Source organism: Sus scrofa, chromosome 8 (assembly GCF_054392235.1).
Source record: "Sus scrofa isolate SSC_HxYL_T2T_F1_AM1 chromosome 8, Sscrofa_HxYL_maternal_Yorkshire_Landrace_v2.0, whole genome shotgun sequence".
NCBI lineage: Eukaryota > Metazoa > Chordata > Mammalia > Artiodactyla > Suidae > Sus > Sus scrofa.
The window spans coordinates 138,350,990-138,361,767 of record NC_139390.1 but is presented as its reverse complement, the minus strand read 5'-3'; positions in this window follow the sequence as shown (position 1 = coordinate 138,361,767).

The window sequence follows — 10,778 nt, the reverse complement described above, 5'->3', positions numbered from 1 at the left end:
CTCCGCTCGCTAGTCTACACTTATCTTTTACCTCTCTCAATAGTTTTGTTAACTTTGTTAAAAGTTGAACCATCTTTTGTTAGTCCATAACTGTTACATTAAATGTTCCTTGATAAATTATTGATATGCTTTCTGTGTCATGACCTATACAACCATAACCTTAATTATTTTCTTCCGATTTGTGTCTCATCCACATTATTACCCTAAGAAGTAGATATTCGCATACATTCTCCTGTTCTTTTTATTTTTTCCCAAAGCACCCGCGTCATATTGACAATATCTAAGATTTTAGTTTTGTATTGTAGTAGGTAAACTTTCTCTTTGTTTGGTCCTAGTTGCTCTTTCTTTCTTAAGGCTACAATAAACTTTACATAAATGTATAATACTCTTACTTGTTGAGATCTCTTAAAGCATTTGGGGGTTTTTTAATTTGTCTTCTCGTTTCTGTACTTCCTCAAAAATGTTTTCAATGTGCGTCTCCTTGTGGCATATTTTCTGAGAACTTGTATGCCTGAGGCTGAATATCACTTTTACTATGCTTTTATTTATGAATGACTCTTTAGTCAAACACAGGATTCTAGGCTCAAGTTTTCTTCAGCTCAATATATATCATGCCTTTGTCTTCTTGCAGCCCATGTCCTGTGCAGAGGTCTAATATCAACACGATTCTTGTTCCTTTGGAGCTCACATGTCCCCTCTTTCTAGAAAGAGTTTTCTCTTTATATCTAGTTCTGTTGTTTTTTTTTTTCTTCTTACCTCTTTGGCCTTTTATGATTTGAAAACATTCATCTTTCATTAGTTATGAGAAATTTATTTATTTATTTATTGTCTTTTCTAGGGCCACTCCCTCGGCATATGGAGGTTCCCAGGCTAGGGGTCTAATCGGAGCTGTAGCCACCGGCCTACGCCAGAGCCACAGCAACACGGGATCCCAGCCACATCTGCAACCTACACCACAGCTCACGGCAACGCCGGATCCTTAACCCACTGAGCAAGGCCAGGGATCAAACCTGCAACCTCATGGTTCCTGGTCGGATTTGTTAAGCACTGAGCCACGATGGGAACTCCAGTTATGAGAAATTTAATTTTAACTTTATTTTCTCTTCAATATGTCCTCCTTTTTTTTTTTTTTTTTTTTGCTTTTGGTTGAATTGGAGCTAGAGTTGCCCCCTACACCACAACACCACAGCCACAGCAACACTAGATCCAAGCCACATCTGTGACCTATACCACAGCTCACGGCGACATCGGATCCTTAACTCACTGAGCAAATCCAGGGATTGAACCCGGATCCTCATGGACTTCAGAGGGATTCGTTACTGCTGAGCCATGACGGGAATTCCCCATGTGTTTTTTTTTTTTTTCCTATGTTTTATTCATTATTATTTCCTGCTACCTTTTCCATTTGTTTAGATGTGAGTTTCTAGAGGTGAGGTCAGCAAACTACATACAGTCCCTGGGCCAAATCCAGCTTGCCACTTGGTTTTGTAAACGAAGTTTTATTGGAAGAGTCATACACCTTCATTTATGTACTACCTCTGGCTGTTTTTGTGCTCCACGGGCAGAGCTGAGCAGTGGCAATAGAGACCATGTGACCCACAAAGCTTAAAATATTTATAATCTGGTCCCTTACAGAAAAAGCATGCCAACGCCTACTCTAGAGGTCAGGGACCATCTTGTCCTTCCTTCTGTCCCAAAGACCAGAATGTACTTTGCCCAAGTTTATTAAGCGAATGAATAAATCAGTAACTTTTGGAGGACAGATATTATTTTAAAAGGCAGAAATAGAGCATTCCAGCTAAAGGGAAGAGACAGAGTATAAGCAAAGACACAGACGTGAACATGAAGGGTAGATTTTCAGTAGAACCACATAAACACTTAACAAAAGCGAAGCCAAAAAGACTGATTTAAGAGCTCGTCTGAGGAGTCTCGGGTCTAGAAAGGGGAAGTGGTGCTTAATGCACTTTGCAAGGGCCAGATAAGTCACATGATCAGAGATAGGCTTAAGGAGGGCTCACGTGGCAGCCCTGTGGAGAACAGATTAGAGAGACAGCAGGGAAGAGATGCTGAATGGCTGCAGGCTACTATAATAGAGAAAGGAAGAGGAGCCAGCAAGTTCAGGGAGACCGGGCAGCTTGTTAGAGAGCAAAACCCTTGAGAGTCACAGCCTCAGCCTCCATGGAGCTCCACAATATCTGAACTGCGAGTTAATGGTCAGGTTGATCTGTCTCTGAGTTCCTTCCCCTGTCAGACATAATGATCCAGTAAGGATGCAATTAGGAAAAGAAGCCTCATGCCCGGTGGTAGTTCCATAGAGAGAATTTAATAAGGGAACTAGTTAAAAGGCACAGGCTGAAGAGCTGTTAGACCAAATTGGGGAAGGTGAGGCTCCTCGGGGATTAAGCAACAGTAGGAAGCAATGAATAGCTGCACCCAAGGCTGGGCTGAGGGACGGCCTAGTGCTACCGGAGCCCAGGAGGCAGAGCCACCCCTCAGGATCCATGGGAGCTGGGGCTGCGGCGGAGGTGCAGCCACTGGGTGGGAGCCCCGGTCGGGAGCAGAAGGAGAGGAGAAGAATCGTGGCATCTGCCCTCTTCCTGCCTCCACTCCTCCCGGTGCCAGCCATTGGCTAAACCCAGCCGGAAGCCTATTTTCCTGGCAAGAAGCCTGGAAACGGTGGTTCCAAGAAACAACCCCTTGTGACTCACAGCCCGCTGGAGGAAGAGCCAGGACTGGATTTGAGGCAAATGAGCACACTTAGGGTTCCTGGGAACCCCGCAATTGAGATCACACACTGGGCCAACATGTAAGTCTTATGTGTTTATTACTTTTTTTTTTTTTTTTTTTGGCCCCAGGGTGGTACTTGGGGCCTATGGAGGTTCCCAGGCTAGGGGTCGAATCAGAGCTGAAGCCTCCAGCCTACACCACAGCCACAGCCACGCCGGATCCTTAACCCACTGAGCGAGGCCAGGGATCAAACCCGCATCCTCATGGATCCTAGTCGGGTTGGTTAACCACTGAGCCATGATGGGAACTCCATCCTCTTCCCCTTTCCTACATCTCTTTTGAAACCTTTTACTCTTCTCCCTTTACTTTCAGGCCTCTGGAAGTATTTCTAGTTTCTAAAACTTACCGTGAACTCTGTCACTCTGGGATGTGTGCATTTTAGCGCCCTGGGCCCCCTGCAGTCACGCCACTCCCCACCGTCCTCTTTTCCTTTTATGGTTCCTCTTGGGTTCTACTTCGGGCAGGACGCCTTTTTTTTTTTAGGGCCGCTCCCTCGGCATATGAAGGTTCCCAGGCTAGGGGTCCAATTGGAGCTGTAACTGCCGGCCTACGCCAGAGCCACAGCAACGCCAGATCTGAGCCGTGTCGGCAACCTACACCACAGCTCATGGCAATACCGGATCCTCAACCCATTGAGCGAGGCCAGGGATCGAACCCGCATCCTCATGGACACTAGTCATTCATTTCCGCGGAGGCATGATGGGCACTCCCGTATTACTTTTCTATTGACGCATTAAAAGTTACCACCAACCTCACAGTCTAAAACAACTCCCATTTATCACCTCAGAGTTTCTGTAACTCAGGAGTCCAGCATATTTACCTGGGTCCACTGCTCTGGATCTCAGCCAGGCTGCAGTCAAGGTGGTATCTGCCTATATCTTCGTTTGGAGCCTTACAGGGAAAGATCCATTTCCAAGTTCCCTCGGCAGAATTCATTGCCTTGCAGTTGTGTGGCTGAGGTTCCTACTTTTTTGCCAACCGGAGGCCAAAGATCACTCTCAGGTCCTTGTTACATGGCCCTCTCTTTCCAGAAACATAGCAAATCGTTCCTTCAAGGCCAAAGGAGAGCATCTGCTGTAGCTCTGAACCTCTCCAACTTCCTCCTTCTTTGGCCCCTGGATCTTCCTTTTAAAAAGAGCTCACTGGAATTCCTGTTGTGGCTCAGCGGGTTCAGAACCCGACATGGTGTTCCTGAGGATTGGTTCCAACCCGGGTTTCGCTCAGCGGATGAAGGGTCCCACACTGATGCAGGCTGCGGTGCAAGTCTTGGATGGGGCTCAGATCCAGCGTTGATGTGGTGGTGGCTAGGCCGGCAGCTGCATCTCTGATTTAACCCCTAGCCTGGGAACTTCCATATGCTGCAGGTGTGGCCCTAAAAAGAAAGAAAGAAAAAACCTCACCTGCTTAGGTCCGACTCGCCCGCACTCAGAGAGAGGCAATTAAATAGCAAATACACACCAGGAGTGGGAAACTTCAGGGCCATCTTCAAATTCTGCCTTCAACACTTTCCTTGGAGATGTGAACTCTCCAAGGACAAAGGCAGTCTCTTGTTTGTCTTTATATCCTGTAATTGAACTGAAGTAGTAGCTATTTGGTGAAAGAATGAGAAATGAAACAAAAACAGGAAGGGAACTTGTGGGGAAGGAAGATATTTAAAAGGAAAGTTAAACATGACTTAGATAATGGACTTTTTTATAATTAGTAAACTTAATTTCATTAATGTAATAAAGTTGGTTTTCTACATTCTGTATTTTATTCTTTGTGTGTGTGCATTCATGTATTTATTTTTAAAAAATTTTCATTGGGATTTCCCTGGTGGCTCAGGGGGTTAAAGATCTGGCATTGTCATTGCTGTGGCTCTCATTCCTGCTCTGGTGTGGTTTGATCCCTGGCCTGGAATTAAAAAAAAGAAAATAAGTTAAAGAAAAATTTTTTTCTTTTCTAGGGCTGCACCAGCCACATATGGAGGTACACAGACTAGGGGTCTAATCGGAACTGTAGCCACCAGCCTATGCCACAGCCACAGCAACGCCAGATCCGAGCTGCATCTGCAACCTACGCCACAGCTCATGGCAATGCCGGATCCTTAACCTGCTGAGCAAGGCCAGGGATCAAACCTGCAACCTCTTGGTTCCTAGTCAGATTCGTTAGCCCCTGAGCTACAACGGGAACTCCAAAAATTTTTTTTAATTTAAATATAGTTGATTTACAATGTTATTTTCAGGCACATGGTAAAGTGATTCAGATATACGCGTATTCTTTATTAGTTTCTTTTCCGTTATAGGTTATTATAAGATATGGAATAAGATATTGAATATTATAAAGATATTGAATATACTTCCCTGTACTACACTATAGGTCCTGTTGTTTATCTGTTTTATATTCAGTAGTATGTACCTGTTACTTCCAAACTCCTGATTTATCCCTCTCTCACTCCTTTCCCCTTTCATAGCCGTAAGTTTGTTTTCTGTGTCTGTGAGTTTATTTCTATTTTGTAAATGAGTTATTTTGTATCATTTTTCAGATTTCACATATAGGTGATATTATATGGTATTTGCCTTTCTCTAACTTCACTTAGTATGATAATCTCTAGGTTCACCCATGTTGCTGTTAGTGGCCTTATTTCATTCTTTTTTATGGCTGAGTAATATTCCATCATATATACGTTATATGTGTATATATTTGTGTGTGTGTGTGTGTGTGTACACACCATATCTTTATCCATTCATATGTCAATGGACTTTTAGGTTGCCTCCATGTCTTGGCTGTTATAAATAGTGCTGCTAGGAACATTGGGGTACATGTATCTTTTCAAATTAAAGTTTTCAGTTTTTCTGGGTATATACCCAGGAGTGGGATTGCTGGGTCATATGGTGACTCTAATTTTAGTTTTTTTGCTTGTTTTTTGGATGCATCTGCAGCCCACAAAAGTTTCCGGGCTAAGGATTGAACCCGTGCCATGGCAGGGGCCCAAGCCACAGCTGTATCAACGTCAGATCCATGACCTACAGAGCCACCAGGGAACTCCTATTTTTAGTTTTTTGAAGAACTTCCATACTGTTCTCCATAGTGGCTGAGCCAATCTACATTCCCACCAACAGTGTAAGAGGGACTTTTGAACCTGGATCCTGGGTTTTTAATGTTACTAGTAACAAAAGCTGGAAAGAAAATAGGAGGAATTGGGATCAGTGGGTTGTGGAAGGATAGGTGGACAGAGTGAAATACTCTGAGTTTCTTCATACTAGATATGTCGAGTTTGTTTTATCTATGGAACAACCCTGCAGAAATCTGCAAACACATGAGGCAGATAGTCTGGAATTTAGGAGAGAGATATGGATTGAGGTGACCAGGGTATTGAGAATTGAGTTCTTAAAGTTGTGCCATAGTCTTTTTTTTTTTTTTTTTCCCCTTTTTCAGCTGCACCCGAGGCATAGAGAAGTTCCTGGGCCAGGGATCAAACCCTCACTGCCCCAAAGACAACACCAGATCCTTAATCCATTTTACCGCAGTGGGAACCCCCGTGCCAAAATCTTTAGGGTGTTTTTACCTCCAGCCCAGCTCCCACTGGGTCACCATAACTAGCTCTTGTATTCTGACTCCGCCTATTGTTTCTTTCCTTTCTCATTTTCCAACTATTTGGTTTTCCCATAATCTCTCAGCTTACTTATCCTCTTCCTATTTAACCCTCCAGATGTAACTATCAGAATGAAAAACCATTGCCAACTCCCTCGGGCTCAAAGATGTAGATTTAACTATTATAGACATTAGTTGGGATATTTATACTAATCTAATTCTGATAGTGGTAAGAACATGACCTTGAACCAAGGAAGAGTTGTGTTCGAATACTGTCTCTGAAAAAAAATAATAAATAAAAACTTTTAAAAAAGGGAGTTCCTGTCATGGCTTAGCAGTTAACAAACCCGACTAGTATCCATGAGGACATGGGTTCCATCCCTGACCTTGCTCAGTGGGTTAAGGATTGGCATTGCTGTGAGCTGTGGTGTAGTTGGGTAGCTACAGCTCCGTTTCAACCCCTAGCCTGGGAACCTCCATGTGCTGCGGGTGGGGCCCTAAAAAAACAAACAAACAAAAATCAAATATTGTCTCTGCTATTCTTTTGTAGTATAAACAAGATAGAGCTGAATAATCTCTCTGAATGAATTGCTTCTTTATACTTATACTAGAGCTACATACATGTTTTCAAGGGGGTTAAAAAAACCAAACTATGTGGGAGTTCCCATTGTGCCTCAGTGGGTTAAGAGCCCAACAGTGTCTATGAAGATGCAGGTTTGACCCCTCGCCTTGCTCAATGGGTTAAGGCTCTGGCTTTGCTGCAAGCTGTGGTGTAGGTCTCAGAGGTAGCTCACATCTGGGGTTGCTGTGGCCGTGGTATAGACCTGCAAGCTCCCATTTGACCCATAGCTGGGGAACTTCCATATGCTGCAAGTGTGGCCATAAAAACAAACAACAACAAAAATGTGTGAGATGTTTGGTAAATTGTAGAAATTCAGTTAAATCCCTACATTTATTTCTTTAGAGAAAAATATGGATCTGCGCTCATTTCTTTTGCACCAGATTCACTGGGTTTCCCAAATTACTATTTTAAATATGAAATTAATTTAACGATACCATTGCATGACTGAAAAATACTCACAATCCTACTGAAATTGGGAAGTCGTGTGTAGTAGCAATAAGTAAACATTCACACAATGCAAAACTCATGTTGTATTTGTTAGGAAAAGCGGCGTCAGAAAAAAAATGAGGTCAGTTCATTAGGAACCGTGTTTTCTGCAAAGTGTTCATGATAAAATAAGGACAGTGGTTTTATTTACTTATTTTTATTTTTGGCTGCACTGGCAGCATATGGAAGTTCCCAGGCCAGGGATCGACTCTGAGTCACACCTGCGATCTACACCACAGCCGAAGCAACGCCAGATGCTTTACCCACTGTGCAACAGTGGGAACTCCCCTTTTTTTTTTTTTCCCCATTTTTGGCCACCTTGTGGTATATGGCGTTCCCCGAACCAGGGATCAAATCCAAGCTGCAGTTGTGATCTATGGGGCAGCTGTGGCAACGCAGGATCCTTTAACTCAGCGTGCCAGGCTGGGGATTGAACCTGCTTGTGGGTGCTGCATAGATGTTGCTTATCCCACAGGAACTCTTTCTTATTTATTTTTTAAAAGCTTCCTTCTTTCTTTCTTTTCTTTTCTTTCTTTTTTTCTTTTTTCTTTTTTCTTTTTTTTTTTTTTTTTGCTTTTTTAGGGCTGCACCTGAAGCATATGGAAGTTCCCAGGCTAGGGGTCAAATGGGAGCTACAGCTGCTGGCCCACGCCCCAGCCACAGCAACCCAGCATCCGAGCCACATCTGAAACCTACACCACAGCTCACAGCATTGCCAGATCCTTAACCCACTGAGCAAGGCCAGAGATTGAACCTGCCACCTCATGGTTCCTAGTCGGATTCGTTTCTGCTGTGCCATAACGGGAACTCCAAAGCTTCCTTTAAAAAATTTTTTTTTCATTTATTTAGGCTGCACCCCCAGCATACAGAAGTTCTAGGGCAAGGGATCAAACCCATGTCACAGCAGTGTCACAAGCCACAGCAGTGACAATGCTGGATCCTTAACCTGCTGAGCCACCAGGGAACTCCAACAGTTATTTTAATTACAGTAGTGGTGCACTTAGTTCTTCTCAGAGCAAAAGAGAGCAGGTTTATATCTATATACCTGCCTCCCAGGTAGAGATATAAAGCTAAGAATTTCTCTATCTGCCTACGATCTATGCCCAGCTCTTGCATGGCCTCGGGGATTGAGACTACAGCCCTACTGTCTCCTATTCATTTTCATTCCTGTATGGCAGCCACAGCAGTCTTTCTAAAATGCAACCTGATCAAATCAATCTCCTACCTACCGCAGTTAGGATGAAAGGAAACTCCCTAGGTTGGCATGTAGGGCTCTTCACCCTCAGTTTCCCATCGAACCCTCCTATCTCATGGCTTATGACTGCCCCTCATCATCTTGCCCAGAGCTCCTAGTCTCCCGCACTGTGTTCCTTTTCGGAAGCGGTGGTGACATTTTTTTTACACTTTGAAGAAACTTATTCCTTTTGAAATATACATGCAGTAATTTTGGAGTAACATGGAGTAACACGATTTAAACTGCTGGTTAAAATATTCAGGTCTGGCTGACTTCAGAATTTAGGGATACTTCAGGCTGGCCAAGCAAGTAACTGTCGGTGTTGTGATTGGTGATGCAGGCACGTTCCCCCCAGTGCCCCCCTCCTGCTGCCTGCCCCCTTGTACAATCTCAGAGCTCTGGGAATACAGCCTATGAGCTTCTGTGAGTCCCCAGGGGCTCACTTGTTTATCTTCAGAATTTAAGCAAAATCAGGGCTGAAAATTGTCAGGCAACATCCCAGGAGTCCTTATATGAAGAGGCAGCTGGAAAAGGACCAGTTGAAAAATAGTGGGTTTTTTTAAACAAGGGATTTTAAAATTTATTTATTTATTATTTATTTTACTTTTATTTTAGTTTACTTATTGTTTGCTTTTTAGGGCCGTACCTGCAGCATATGGAAGTTCCCAGGCTAGGGGTTGACTCCGAACTGTAGGTGCCCACCCACACCACAGCCACAGATCTGAGCCACATCTGTGACCTACACCACAGCTCACAGCTCACAGCAACGCTGGATCCTTAACCCACTGAGTGAGGCCAGGGATCAAACCTGCAACCTAATGGATACTAGTTGGGTTTGTCACCGTTGAGCCACAACAGGAACTCCCAAAAAAGGGAAACTTTTTTTTTCAGTTCTGTTTTATTCAAGATCATGGTTGTTAGAGACATGCTTCACCTTAGCAGAAACTATCAAAAACTGACTAGGTTGTCAAGATTAAGAAAATGCTAGAACATTATTGAGTGAGATAAAAATGTAACTTAAGAATTCCTGGGAGGGAGTTCCCATCGTGGATCAGTGGTTAAGGAACCCGACTAATATCCATGAGGATGCCGGTTCCATACCTGGCCTCGCTCAGTGGGTTGAGGATCCCGAGTTGCTGTGGCTGTGGTGTGGCCAGCAGCTACAGCTCCAATTAGACTCCTAGCCTGGGAACCTCTATATGCCTCAGGTGCGGCCCTAAAAAAAAAAAAGAATTCCTAGGAGTTCCCATCGTGGCGCAGTGGAAATGAATCTGACTAGGAACCATGAGGTTGTGGCTTTGATCCCTGGCCTTGTTCAGTGGGTTAAGGATCTGGTGTTGCCATGAGCTGTGGTGTAGGTTGCAGACACGGTTCGGATCTGGCATTGCTGTGGCTGTGGTGGAGGCCGGCAGCTGTAGCTCCTATTGGACCCCTAGCCTGGGAACCTCCATATGCCGTGGGTGCGGCCCTAAAAAGACAAAAAGATAAAAAAATAATAATAATAAAATAAAATTAAGTTTAAAAAAATAAAAAAAGCTACCACCTTTATGGAAATTTATCAACAGAGACGTGCACTGGGATTTTTTATTTCCTCGTTTCTTTCTGCAAGGCATGGACTCTCATGAAAACAGGTGTTCTGTTTTTGTCACTGATATGGTCCATCACCCAGCACATCGCCTTGAAAATATTCCTATAAATGGAATGAACTCTTCTCTGAAACAAAGCTAAATTATCTCCAACAAAAAACTTTTGCACAATTACATCCCTCAGCTCCAAAAGCAGTAAAATAAAATGATCCAACTTTCACTGTCAACATCATTTACTAAGTTGACTACAGCTTGAAGGCAGTAGGAGATATTATGGGATTAAGAACACAACAAAGGAAAACGTTTTAGACAGGAGTAGTAAAAACTTTCAGATTATAAATTATGACTAGGCTTATATATAATTGACAATGAAATGTGTTTATGCCATCTCAAAAAGATGAAAATATGTGTTATGATTAGAATAGGTGTCAATCCTGTTAGGAACATTTACCTGCACAAACACGGGTCCTCAGGTGTGACTGCTTTCCCA